Source organism: Tribolium castaneum, unplaced genomic scaffold (assembly GCF_031307605.1).
Source record: "Tribolium castaneum strain GA2 unplaced genomic scaffold, icTriCast1.1 ptg000027l, whole genome shotgun sequence".
In the NCBI taxonomy this organism is placed as follows: Eukaryota; Metazoa; Arthropoda; class Insecta; order Coleoptera; family Tenebrionidae; genus Tribolium; species Tribolium castaneum.
In genome coordinates, this window is record NW_026986636.1 from 35,001 (window position 1) to 49,608 (window position 14,608).

At 41.4% G+C, this 14,608-nt stretch overlaps 2 non-coding genes and 1 pseudogene across 2 annotated transcripts; all 3 read right to left on the reverse strand.

Annotated features, from left to right (window-relative positions):
* LOC135267453 (large subunit ribosomal RNA) overlaps positions 1-3,179 on the reverse strand; it is a 7,085-nt pseudogene extending 3,906 nt beyond the window's left edge.
* Positions 3,180-3,655: 476 nt separating this feature from the next.
* On the reverse strand, positions 3,656-3,812 carry LOC135267431 (5.8S ribosomal RNA). The gene has a single exon (XR_010335862.1). It is a non-coding gene; the product is annotated as a 5.8S ribosomal RNA (ribosomal RNA).
* Positions 3,813-5,528: 1,716 nt separating this feature from the next.
* On the reverse strand, positions 5,529-7,451 carry LOC135267440 (small subunit ribosomal RNA). The gene has a single exon (XR_010335870.1). It is a non-coding gene; the product is annotated as a small subunit ribosomal RNA (ribosomal RNA).
* Positions 7,452-14,608: the final 7,157 nt, after the last annotated feature.

Here is a 14,608-nt window from a genome sequence, read left to right on the forward strand (position 1 = left end):
ACCAAGGATTCGAGCCAAACACGCCTTGGGATCCTTCCGGTACAGCTCCTGCACCCGAGCGTACTCCCTTCTCCTCGCCGTGCGCCTGCCCACCGATGCGCCGTCGACATCTAGGTCGCTCTGATCCCCTCTGGTACTAACCCTTTTGACAGGGAAGACATCCCGAAGCCAGCCCAGCAACTGGCCCGAAACATCCTCCCCATCGCAAGCCCGTCTCGCGATGTCACAGAGACGGTCTCCCTGAAACCCGAGGCGCTGCCAGTCGACCCCTCCGACAAGGTCGGCGACAGCGCCCCTGATCGCCCCATCGAAAGCAGGGGGCTCGGGAGGGTTTTCCCGTTGAGGATCAGGCTGACGAGGCGCATCACCATCACGCAGTTCGGGGAGGTTTATTTGCGGCGCCTGCAGAAATCTCTGGACCAGTGCTTTGTAAGCCGCATCTCTGCGCTTACCTTTCACTGAGAGTCATAGTTACTCCCGCCGTTTACCCGCGCTTGCTTGAATTTCTTCACGTTGACATTCAGAGCACTGGGCAGAAATCACATTGCGTCAACACCCGCAGGGGCCATCGCAATGCTTTGTTTTAATTAGACAGTCGGATTCCCCCGGTCCGTGCCAGTTCTGAGCTGACCGTTGAATGGCGGCCGAAGAGGACTTCCGGACGCCCTGACGGGCGCACCCGGAGCCTCGCAGCAAGACGGTTCCGCGGGAGGCCTAGGCACGGGACCGAACTCGGATTCGACATTGACCGCCGAAACGGAACAACGCTTCACCTCGCACAGGCCCGGCACGTCAGCCGCGACCCGCTTCCTCGCCAAGCCCGACACGCCCCGATCCTCAGAGCCAATCCTTATCCCGAAGTTACGGATCCAATTTGCCGACTTCCCTTACCTACATTATTCTATCGACTAGAGGCTCTTCACCTTGGAGACCTGCTGCGGATATGGGTACGAACCGGCGCGACGCCTCGACGTGGCCCTCTCCCGGATTTTCAAGGTCCGAGGGGAAGATCCGGACACCGCCGCAACTGCGGTGCTCTTCGCGTTCCAAACCATATCTCCCTGCTAGAGGATTCCATGGAACTCGAACGCTCATGCAGAAAAGAAAACTCTTCCCGGATCTCCCGACGGCGTCTCCGGGTCCTTTTGGGTTGCCCCGACGAACTCTCTTGCGAGGGCCCGAATTATTAACGGTTCCGCTGCCGGGTTCCGGAATAGGAACCGGATTCCCTTTCGCCCAATGGGTGTGTGCTCGCTTCGTACGTTTACGTTCGAATTAAAAACGAACCAACGACATATCTACACCACATCAACATCGGCTTTCGCCTAGGGCTTAGGATCGACTGACTCGTGTGCAACGGCTGTTCACACGAAACCCTTCTCCACGTCAGTCCTCCAGGGCCTCGCTGGAGTATTTGCTACTACCACCAAGATCTGCACCGACGGCGGCTCCAGACGGCCTCACGGCCAGTCCTTCTGCGCTCACCGCCGCGACCCTCCTACTCGTCAGGGCTTCATGGCCGGTTAATTAAATAACCGACCGCACATGCCGCTGACGGCCGAGTATAAGCACGACGCTTCAGCGCCATCCATTTTCAGGGCTAGTAACTTCGGCAGGTGAGTTGTTACACACTCCTTGGCGGATTCCGACTTCCATGGCCACCGTCCTGATGTCTTAAGTTACCAACGCCTTTCATGGTATCCCATAAGCGTCGATTTAGGCGCTTTAACTCGGCGTTTGGTTCATCCCACAGCGCCAGTTCTGCTTACCAAAAATGGCCCACTTGGCACTCTGATTCGAGTCTCGCGGCTTCATATAAAGTTCGAGCAAGCCGGAGATCTCACCCATTTAAAGTTTGAGAATAGGTTGAGGCCGTTTCGACCCCAATGCCTCTAATCATTCGCTTTACCGGATGAAACTCGTAAGCGACGAGCGCCAGCTATCCTGAGGGAAACTTCGGAGGGAACCAGCTACTAGATGGTTCGATTAGTCTTTCGCCCCTATACCCAGTTCCGACGATCGATTTGCACGTCAGAATCGCTACGGACCTCCATCAGGGTTTCCCCTGACTTCGTCCTGACCAGGCATAGTTCACCATCTTTCGGGTCCCAGCGTGTACGCTCTTGGTGCGCCTCTTCTCGCAATGAGAATGAGACGCCCCGGGAGTGCGGGGCGACAGCCGTAACGGCCGCCCATCTTCCCTTAGTCCGTGCAAGACGAACTTTCACTTTCATTGCGCCTTTAGGTTTAGTCATGTCCCAATGACTCGCGCACATGCTAGACTCCTTGGTCCGTGTTTCAAGACGGGTCCTGAAAGTACCCAAAGCTATAGCGTCGCAGATCGGCGTTTCAACCGAGTCTGTCCGAGAACTCATTGGCGAACAGCCATTCGTAGACAGAACCGACACCAGGTGCGATTACCGTCATAAACGAACGCGCTTGCCAATGGTCGGACGCTAACTGTGTAGCGGCTCGGCGCCATATGCATACCTTCGAGCGAGTCGACCGGGAAACACCGCGGGTTCGTCCGAAACGGCGAACCGTTCGAACGGGCTCCACCGCGGGCCTTAGATCGACACCCAAAGGATCGCGACGTCCTACTGGGGGAGAAGTGCACGCGTTCGACTTCGGTTCGCATAAACAAAAGGCGCGAACGACGCGTACGCCGTTCGTCGCACGATCATTTAGCGCCGCTATCGAGTCACGCTGAATCTCCCCTTTCGACCTTTCGGGTTTCTCAGGTTTACCCCTGAACGGTTTCACGTACTATTGAACTCTCTCTTCAAAGTTCTTTTCAACTTTCCCTCACGGTACTTGTTCGCTATCGGTCTCGTGGTCATATTTAGCCTTAGATGGAGTTTACCACCCACTTAGGGCTGCACTCTCAAGCAACCCGACTCTGAGGAGAGATCCTCCCGTTATCGGCAACGGTCACTACGGGCCTGGCACCCTCTATGGGCTGTGGCCCCGTTCAAGATGGACTTGGACGCGTCGCACAATCTCGGGATGACGGATCCTCCCTAACACCACATTTCCCGGCGTCCGGTTTCGGCCGCGGGATTCGGTGCTGGGCTTTTTCCTGTTCGCTCGCCGCTACTAAGGAAATCCTAGTTAGTTTCTTTTCCTCCGCTTAATAATATGCTTAAATTCAGCGGGTAGTCTCACCTGCTCTGAGGTCGCAAATATAAATTTGCCTTTATTTTGTCAGACGATAATTACACGTATTCCGTTTATATGGCTGCCTCCAAACAATTTCAAACATCGATCTGACGTCGTTGCGAGAATGTTGTTGTTGTTAATTATAGTGCATAAAATATGCATATAAACAACTTTAACGTCTCGGACACGACGATCGCTTCGTTCGAAATTTAAGCGTTGTGGCTGCTTTTTAATATCGGACGTGCTACGTCTAAACCAACTTTCACCAACAAACTAATAAGAATGTCAGCCGCTATTGCGTTTTAGGATGCCGCGTTATTTTTTATATTGTTTTTATTGTTGTCTACGTTGCATAATATTTTATTATGACAACCGACAATCAATTAACAATTATAGTAACGCGTCATATTTGCACCCAACACGCTCCGACGTAATTGTCTACACAACATTGTGCGCTGTGTTTAAGACAAAAACCGAGCAGTCTTTGAAATTGACACGACCCTCAGCCAGGAGTGGTCCGGGAACAGTATATCCGAGGACCGCAATGTGCGTTCGAAATGTCGATGTTCATGTGTCCTGCAGTTCACAAGTTGACGCGCAATTAGCTGCGTTCTTCATCGACCCACGAGCCAAGTGATCCACCGTTCAGGGTAATCTTTTCAAACAAATTTAAAATATTATTACATAACGCACCGTTCCACATCGAAATCGTTTCATCATCACACAACAACAAAAATAACTACTTAAGGTTATTACAATTGTGATGTATATGTGAGAAACGGACCAATCGAAAGAAACGTTCGGCGTTATATTTTATAATATTTTATTTAATTAAAGTGGCATTTGTATCTACTTATCGAAAAGAGTATGCAGTTATAGTTTAAGTTTACATAAAGAATAACCCGATGATATTAACGTTTTATAAATACGTATATATATCTATTAGGTTTTTTTTCTCTATCAACTTTGTCTATAAAACTCTGCTCCTTTTGCGATAAGCATTATGTATATTTATTAAATAGAAAATATGTCGAAAAACCAGACGTTTTCTTCAAACAAACGCCACAGCTACAAACTTAATCACAACAATATTTACCAAACAATACAATTGTAGGGTGTTTTGTGTGATACGTCGTTTGGTGGGCATTCTAAGAACGTCCGTCGACATAAAAACGAATCAAAAGAAAAGCACAGGCAGTGCAAAACGTTCCTTCGTCAGTCGGGCGTATATCATTTAAAACCCACAGAATCTAAAAAAGTTAATAAATAAACTTTTTTATTTAGATTCCTACGGTTCGTCGCGTCGTTAAAGTAAATTATTACTTCGACGCATGCGGAACCCAGGTACCCGAAAACCGTAAGCCTAAGCGTTTTTTTCCAAACATCACTCTCTATCGATAAAGTAAATTGATTTTATGTATTTATAAATGTGCGTTTGTATGTATAGTAGTATAGTAGTAGTATATTTTGTTATTGGTTGTTTCGAGCTTTTTATTGTTATAAAACGTTTTTGTAGTCTTGTACATAAAGTACAGACGAATAGACAGCCCCTATTATTATTTATTAATAAACTCCAACCATTTACAAATTAAATTACAACTACAACATCTCTTTTACACATTAATTATACACCATCTTTATTTTCTTTTTTCCGAAGCGAATACGATGAAGAAAATACGCAAAGACTGGCTTACAAAATCGTAAGCCTAAGCGTTTATTTTTCAAACATCACTCACCATCGGTAAAGTAAAATGATGGTATGTATAAATGTGTGTTTGTATGTACAGTAGCGTAATAATTTTGTTGTTGGTTGTTTCGAGTTTATTTATTATTATGGTTTGTATGTATAAAGTTTTATTCGTGTACATAAAGTACGATCGTATTGGCAGACACCATTATTATTCATTCTTGTTTGTTATTATAAATAACTCCAACCATATACAAATACTACAACAACAACAACAACATCTCTTGCACATTAATTATACACCACCACTGTATTAGTACTTTTTTTCGAAGCGAATACGATGATGGAAATACGCTAAGACCGGCACTGCGAAAGCAATAATAAAACGTTAGCACATAACCATCTTTCGACAATATTGATTCGTGTTAATGTTCAAAAAAATTCTTCGAAAACGTCGTTTACGGCACGTTTACAATCGATTTATAAAATAAATCGAAAAACGTAACAACAGATCCGCTTAATGCAAGACGACCCGTTGTTGCTTTTCCGTTCGACGCATAATGAAGAATTTTGTATGAGAATTGATCATCATACGAATAGTGTATGTATGTGTGTGTTTTTTGTTGATCAGCACAGACAAAATGTGTGTATGTGTGACAACTAAACAACAACATTTACACGTTAATGATCCTTCCGCAGGTTCACCTACGGAAACCTTGTTACGACTTTTACTTCCTCTAAATGATCAAGTTTGGTCATCTTCCCAGCAACATCGGCAACGTCGAAACGCCACCGCGCACCGGTCCGAAGACCTCACTAAATCATTCAATCGGTAGTAGCGACGGGCGGTGTGTACAAAGGGCAGGGACGTAATCAACGCGAGCTTATGACTCGCGCTTACTGGGAATTCCTCGTTCATGGGGAACAATTGCAAGCCCCAATCCCTAGCACGAAGGAGGTTCAGCGGGTTACCCGGACCGCTCGGTCAGGGAGGACACGCTGATTCCTTCAGTGTAGCGCGCGTGCGGCCCAGAACATCTAAGGGCATCACAGACCTGTTATTGCTCAATCTCGTGCGGCTAGAAGCCGCCTGTCCCTCTAAGAAGAATTGTTTGTACGCCGACAGTAAAAACCGCACATAGAGACCGGGCGAACCCGGCTCCAGCGGGTATTTGGGATGTCGAAATACGCCTATTTAGCAGGCTAGAGTCTCGTTCGTTATCGGAATTAACCAGACAAATCGCTCCACCAACTAAGAACGGCCATGCACCACCACCCACCGAATCAAGAAAGAGCTCTCAATCTGTCAATCCTTCCGGTGTCCGGGCCTGGTGAGGTTTCCCGTGTTGAGTCAAATTAAGCCGCAGGCTCCACTCCTGGTGGTGCCCTTCCGTCAATTCCTTTAAGTTTCAGCTTTGCAACCATACTTCCCCCGGAACCCAAAAGCTTTGGTTTCCCGGAAGCTGCCCGCCGAGTCATCGGAGGAACGTCGGCGGATCGCTAGCTGGCATCGTTTATGGTTAGAACTAGGGCGGTATCTGATCGCCTTCGAACCTCTAACTTTCGTTCTTGATCAATGAAAGCGTTTTTGGCAAATGCTTTCGCTTCTGTCCGTCTTGCGACGATCCAAGAATTTCACCTCTAACGTCGCAATACGAATGCCCCCATCCGTTCCTATTAATCATTACCTCGGGGTTCCGAAAACCAACAAAATAGAACCGAGGTCCTATTCCATTATTCCATGCACACAGTATTCAGGCGAAGTTTTAGCCTGCTTTAAGCACTCTAATTTGTTCAAAGTAAACGTGCCGGCCCACCTCGACACTCAATGAAGAGCACCGCGGCGGGATTGAGTTGGGCCGCCCTCTCGAGCTAAGCCCACCGGCAGGACGTCCCGCGAAACGCCAGTTAACACCGCGAACGATGAACCGGCGGCGCGGGACACAAATTCGACTACGAGCTTTTTAACCGCAACAACTTTAATATACGCTATTGGAGCTGGAATTACCGCGGCTGCTGGCACCAGACTTGCCCTCCAATTGATCCTCGTTAAAGGGTTTAGAGTGTACTCATTCCGATTACGGGGCCTCGGATGAGTCCCGTATCGTTATTTTTCGTCACTACCTCCCCGTGCCGGGAGTGGGTAATTTGCGCGCCTGCTGCCTTCCTTGGATGTGGTAGCCGTTTCTCAGGCTCCCTCTCCGGAATCGAACCCTGATTCCCCGTTACCCGTTACAACCATGGTAGGCGCAGAACCTACCATCGACAGTTGATAAGGCAGACATTTGAAAGATGCGTCGCCGGTGCGAGACCGTGCGATCAGCGTAAAGTTATTCAGATTCACCAAGTTGTACGATGACGGCGAAACCGCCACCGATTGGTTTTGATCTAATAAAAGCGCTCCTTCCGTCTCCGGTCGGAGCTCTGTTTGCATGTATTAGCTCTAGAATTACCACAGTTATCCAAGTAAATGTGGGTACGATCTAAGGAACCATAACTGATTTAATGAGCCTTTCGCGGTTTCACCTTAATTTGGCTTGTACTGAGACATGCATGGCTTAATCTTTGAGACAAGCATATGACTACTGGCAGGATCAACCAGGGAACTGTGTTTTTGTGTTTTTTGAGACAGACGAGAGAATAAAATACTCATCATCATCGTTTATAAAGATGAAGAATATGCGCGTTTGTGCGAAACAATCTAACATATAAGAAAGTAACGCCACGCTATTTCTTCTTTTCTTCGTACGATATAGTCGTTAAACACCACAACACATATATCGGTCAATAAAGGCATAATAATAATATTTATAATATTATTTTTTACCTTTGCCGATTTAAAAGTTCAAACATTCTCTTCACTCTTCGCAAGATTGAATGCGACGTGAATTTATGAAATTCTTTCGAATCCATAAACGTTACGAATATTATATAAATATTCTCGCTCGGATATTAGAGAGTTGACGCATTTATTATTTTTGTTTGTTTAAATCACAAACATTTGTTAGTTCAACAAAGTTTGATTGCATAAGGACCGCCAACGTAAGAGAATACGTTTTGCCGCATCCGCAATCTCGCTGTGGGGAACTGGGCGAGCCACAAAATCACAAAATAAAGCAATCTCGCAAGCAAAGCCCTATTCGAATTCGATAGCGGAAATGTGCGATAAACGTCGATAAATTGGAAGCAAATGCAGAACGTATACATAATCGGTCGTTTTGTCGTCGTCATTTATGATAAACTTCGACTAAACCGTTACACCGTTCATATCGCCTCACTCAACGCATCGACACACACCACTACCATACATATACCAGCGCGACACCGATCGAGGCAGCCGCTCGGTATTGGATATGCGCACCGCTCCACTGACATAGCTCCACAGGCGACGTCTACCGAAGCGCACAGCTCTATAACTATAAGGCATACACACAAAGGGGAGAAAATATTTTAAATATTGATAATATTAAAAAGTCATATTTTATATTTAAACCATTATAAAATTTAATTATAAAAACGTTTGTTTAAAAAAAAATTATTAATTAATAAAAACAAAATTATTCTAAGCGCCGTACTTCGTAAACGTCGTACTTCGTTCGTCGTATGTGCAAAGTCAAATGAATGCTGTAGTTAGTCGCAGTTGGAACGTCTGAATGTCGTACAACCTAACAATAATTTTGAGTGCCCTAATGTGTAGACGTCGTACTTCGCGAACGTCGCACTTCGTAAACGACGTACTTCGTGAACGTCGCACTTCGTGAACGTCGCACTTCGTAAACGACGTACTTCGTGAACGTCGCACTTCGTAAACGACGTACTTCGTGAACGTCGTACTTCGCAAAGGTTATGCAATATTCATACACATTTGGTGTATTGCAAGTTGCATTTTAATAAATATTATGCATTTTTATGTTTTAATTTAATATCTAGGCCAAAATACTAAGTTTATTTAATTGTTAAATGTGTACGTTTATTTACAGATACGTAATTTACATAAAAATTTGTTTTTTTTTATTATATGCAAACTACAAATAAAATATTTAATATTTTTGAACGTTGTACTTCGTGTAAGTTATGCAATATTGATACAAATTTAGTGTATTGCGGGTCGCAATAATATTAATTTATACTTGAACGTAGTACTTCGTGAAGGTTATGCAACATCAGTACATATTAAGTGTATTGCAGGTTGCATTATTATTAATTTATGTTTTCTCACTTTTTACCTTAATATAAAAATAATGTAATATTTTTGGACGTCGTACTTCGTAAAAGTTATGCAATATTGATGCACATCTGTTGTGCTGCGGGTTGCATTTTATAAATTTAATGTATTTTTATGATTTACTTTAATGTCTAGGCAAAAAAACAATTTTGATTAGTTGCTAAATGTTTACATTTATTTAGAGATACGTAATTTGCAAAAAAATTTGCTGTTTTTTTTATTATATACCACAGAAATAAAATTCTTTAATATTCTTGAACGTCGTACTTCGTGTAGGTTATGCAATATTAATACAAATTTAGTGTATTGCGGGTCGCAATAATATTAATTTATATTTAAACGTAGTACTTCGTGAAGGTTATGCAACATCAGTACATATTCAGTGTATTGCAGGTTGCACTATTATTAATTTATGTCTTCTCACTTTTTGCCTCAATATAAAAAAAATTTAATATTTTTGGACGTCGTACTTCGTAAAGGTTATGCAATATTAATGCACATCTAGTGTGCTGCGGGTTGCATTCTATAAATTTAATATATTTTTATGTTTTACTTTAATATCTAAGCAAAAAAACAATTTTGATTAGTTGCTAAATGTTTACATTTATTTACAGATACGTAATTTGCAAAAAAATTTGCTGGTTTTTTATTATATACCACAGAAATAAAATTCTTTAATATTTTTGAACGTTGTACTTCGTAAAAGTTATGCAATTTTGATACACAATTAATGTATTGTGGGTTGCATTATTATTATTTAATGTTTACGTTTTACTTCATTACTTTGTGAACGTCGTACTTCGTTTGTACTATGAACGCTGCATTTCGTCGCAGTCGGAAGCAACTGCAAATAATCGTCTTACAAGAAAATCGTGATTTTGAGTGCCGTACTTTGCAAACGTCGTACTTCGTCTGTACTATGTACAAAGTCAATTGAACGCTGTTATTCGTCGCAGTCGGCAGCAAGTGCAAATAAACGTCGTACAAGAAAATAATGATTTTGAGTGCCGTACTTCGCAAACGTCGTACTTCGTCTGTACCATGTACAAAGTCAATTGAACGCTAAACTTCGTCGCAGTCGGAAGCAACTGCAAATAAACGTCTTACAAGAAAATCACGATTTTGAGTGCCGTACTTCGCAAACGTCGTACTTCGTCTGTACTATGTACAAAGTCAATTAAACGCTGTACTTCGTCGCAGTCGGCAGCACGTGCAAATAAACGTCGTACAAGAAAATCACAATTTTGAGTGCCGTACTTCGCAAACGTCGTACTTCGTCTGTACTATGTACAAAGTCAATTGAACGCTGTACTCCGTCGCAGTCGGCAGCACATGCAAATAAACGTCGTACAAGAAAATCACGATTTTGAGTGCCGTACTTCGCAAACGTCGTACTTCGTCTGTACTATGTACAAAGTCAAATGAACGCTAAACTTCGTCGCAGTCGACAGCAAGTGCAAATAAACGTCGAACAAGAAAATCATGATTTTGAGTGCCGTACTTCGCAAACGTCGTACTTCGTCTGTACTATGTACAAAGTCAATTGAACGCTGTACTTCGTCGCAATCGGCAGCACGTGCAAATAAACGTCGTACAAGAAAATCACGATCTTGAGTGCCGTACTTCGTAAACGTCGTACTTTGTCTGTACTATGTACAAAATCAAATGAACGCTGCATTTTGTCGCAGTCAGAAACAAAGCAAACGTCGTGCAATGAAACAATAATTTTGAGCGCTGCATTTGTGAGCGCCGTACTTCGTTTGTTACTTTATGGTCACATGAACGTCGTATTTCATCGCACAGAGCACCATACTTAATGCACTTAAATGAACGTTGTACTTCGTACAAGTTAGGCAATATTAATACACATTTGGTGTATTGCGGGTTGCATTATTAATTTACAAAAATAGCTATGATTTTATATACAACTAAAAATAATTCATAATATTTAAACGTCGTACTTCGTAACACTAATACAATATTTAAACAAATGTAGTACTTCTTGAATATAGGCAATTTTCATACACGTTTACTGTGAAACGAGTTGCGTTACAATTAAAGTATACGTAGTACTTCGTGGTTTTAGGCAACTTTAGCGCGCGTTTCGTGTATTGTTGGTTGCATACCTTTAAACAAAATGATTGTGTCATCACTATTTTACCACATGAGCAATCGTGACTTATTATATGCAGTAGTTATTAAGCAGTGAATGGTGCAAGGCGAGCGCTATGTGCTAGGCGAGAGCTATGTGCTAGGCGAGAGCTATGTGCTAAGTCCGTAGAACGAAGTATGTCGTTCGAATAATTTGCTGGCTTTCTTCTACTCTTCCTCTCTCTCTCTCTCTCTCTCTCTCTCTCTCTCTCTCTATCATCTATCTTCTTCCTTTTAATTTTTTTCTTTCTTTTTCTCTCTCTCTCTGTCTTCTTTCTCTTTTCTTTCTCTTTCTTTCCTCTTTCCTCTTTCTTGTATTATTCATCTCTTACTCTATTACTCTTACTCTTTAAGACTAATTGGTTTCTATCACTATCACCAACCACACCATCGTCTTTTTGTTACTTGAGAGAGAGAAATAAGGCTGTACACTACTAAAGTGTATTAAATTGTGGTGAGAAGAGTGAGAGTTTTTAGAGAGGTAAATTTATTTGTAATGATAAAATAGAGTAAGTTCATGTTGGTTAGCCCAAGTTGCATTGCATACTAGAAATTTTTATATAAACAATGTGTACCTGGCTGTGTGTGTATTATGCTGTGTGTGTAATATTATGCATTTTTATGTTTTAATTTAATATCTAGGCCAAAATACTAAGTTTATTTAATTGTTAAATGTGTACGTTTATTTACAGATACGTAATTTACATAAAAATTTGTTTTTTTTTATTATATGCAAACTACAAATAAAATATTTAATATTTTTGAACGTTGTACTTCGTGTAAGTTATGCAATATTGATACAAATTTAGTGTATTGCGGGTCGCAATAATATTAATTTATACTTGAACGTAGTACTTCGTGAAGGTTATGCAACATCAGTACATATTAAGTGTATTGCAGGTTGCATTATTATTAATTTATGTTTTCTCACTTTTTACCTTAATATAAAAATAATGTAATATTTTTGGACGTCGTACTTCGTAAAAGTTATGCAATATTGATGCACATCTGTTGTGCTGCGGGTTGCATTTTATAAATTTAATGTATTTTTATGATTTACTTTAATGTCTAGGCAAAAAAACAATTTTGATTAGTTGCTAAATGTTTACATTTATTTAGAGATACGTAATTTGCAAAAAAATTTGCTGTTTTTTTTATTATATACCACAGAAATAAAATTCTTTAATATTCTTGAACGTCGTACTTCGTGTAGGTTATGCAATATTAATACAAATTTAGTGTATTGCGGGTCGCAATAATATTAATTTATATTTAAACGTAGTACTTCGTGAAGGTTATGCAACATCAGTACATATTCAGTGTATTGCAGGTTGCACTATTATTAATTTATGTCTTCTCACTTTTTGCCTCAATATAAAAAAAATTTAATATTTTTGGACGTCGTACTTCGTAAAGGTTATGCAATATTAATGCACATCTAGTGTGCTGCGGGTTGCATTCTATAAATTTAATATATTTTTATGTTTTACTTTAATATCTAAGCAAAAAAACAATTTTGATTAGTTGCTAAATGTTTACATTTATTTACAGATACGTAATTTGCAAAAAAATTTGCTGGTTTTTTATTATATACCACAGAAATAAAATTCTTTAATATTTTTGAACGTTGTACTTCGTAAAAGTTATGCAATTTTGATACACAATTAATGTATTGTGGGTTGCATTATTATTATTTAATGTTTACGTTTTACTTCATTACTTTGTGAACGTCGTACTTCGTTTGTACTATGAACGCTGCATTTCGTCGCAGTCGGAAGCAACTGCAAATAATCGTCTTACAAGAAAATCGTGATTTTGAGTGCCGTACTTTGCAAACGTCGTACTTCGTCTGTACTATGTACAAAGTCAATTGAACGCTGTTATTCGTCGCAGTCGGCAGCAAGTGCAAATAAACGTCGTACAAGAAAATAATGATTTTGAGTGCCGTACTTCGCAAACGTCGTACTTCGTCTGTACCATGTACAAAGTCAATTGAACGCTAAACTTCGTCGCAGTCGGAAGCAACTGCAAATAAACGTCTTACAAGAAAATCACGATTTTGAGTGCCGTACTTCGCAAACGTCGTACTTCGTCTGTACTATGTACAAAGTCAATTAAACGCTGTACTTCGTCGCAGTCGGCAGCACGTGCAAATAAACGTCGTACAAGAAAATCACAATTTTGAGTGCCGTACTTCGCAAACGTCGTACTTCGTCTGTACTATGTACAAAGTCAATTGAACGCTGTACTCCGTCGCAGTCGGCAGCACATGCAAATAAACGTCGTACAAGAAAATCACGATTTTGAGTGCCGTACTTCGCAAACGTCGTACTTCGTCTGTACTATGTACAAAGTCAAATGAACGCTAAACTTCGTCGCAGTCGACAGCAAGTGCAAATAAACGTCGAACAAGAAAATCATGATTTTGAGTGCCGTACTTCGCAAACGTCGTACTTCGTCTGTACTATGTACAAAGTCAATTGAACGCTGTACTTCGTCGCAATCGGCAGCACGTGCAAATAAACGTCGTACAAGAAAATCACGATCTTGAGTGCCGTACTTCGTAAACGTCGTACTTTGTCTGTACTATGTACAAAATCAAATGAACGCTGCATTTTGTCGCAGTCAGAAACAAAGCAAACGTCGTGCAATGAAACAATAATTTTGAGCGCTGCATTTGTGAGCGCCGTACTTCGTTTGTTACTTTATGGTCACATGAACGTCGTATTTCATCGCACAGAGCACCATACTTAATGCACTTAAATGAACGTTGTACTTCGTACAAGTTAGGCAATATTAATACACATTTGGTGTATTGCGGGTTGCATTATTAATTTACAAAAATAGCTATGATTTTATATACAACTAAAAATAATTCATAATATTTAAACGTCGTACTTCGTAACACTAATACAATATTTAAACAAATGTAGTACTTCTTGAATATAGGCAATTTTCATACACGTTTACTGTGAAACGAGTTGCGTTACAATTAAAGTATACGTAGTACTTCGTGGTTTTAGGCAACTTTAGCGCGCGTTTCGTGTATTGTTGGTTGCATACCTTTAAACAAAATGATTGTGTCATCACTATTTTACCACATGAGCAATCGTGACTTATTATATGCAGTAGTTATTAAGCAGTGAATGGTGCAAGGCGAGCGCTATGTGCTAGGCGAGAGCTATGTGCTAGGCGAGAGCTATGTGCTAAGTCCGTAGAACGAAGTATGTCGTTCGAATAATTTGCTGGCTTTCTTCTACTCTTCCTCTCTCTCTCTCTCTCTCTCTCTCTCTCTCTCTCTCTATCATCTATCTTCTTCCTTTTAATTTTTTTCTTTCTTTTTCTCTCTCTCTCTGTCTTCTTTCTCTTTTCTTTCTCTTTCTTTC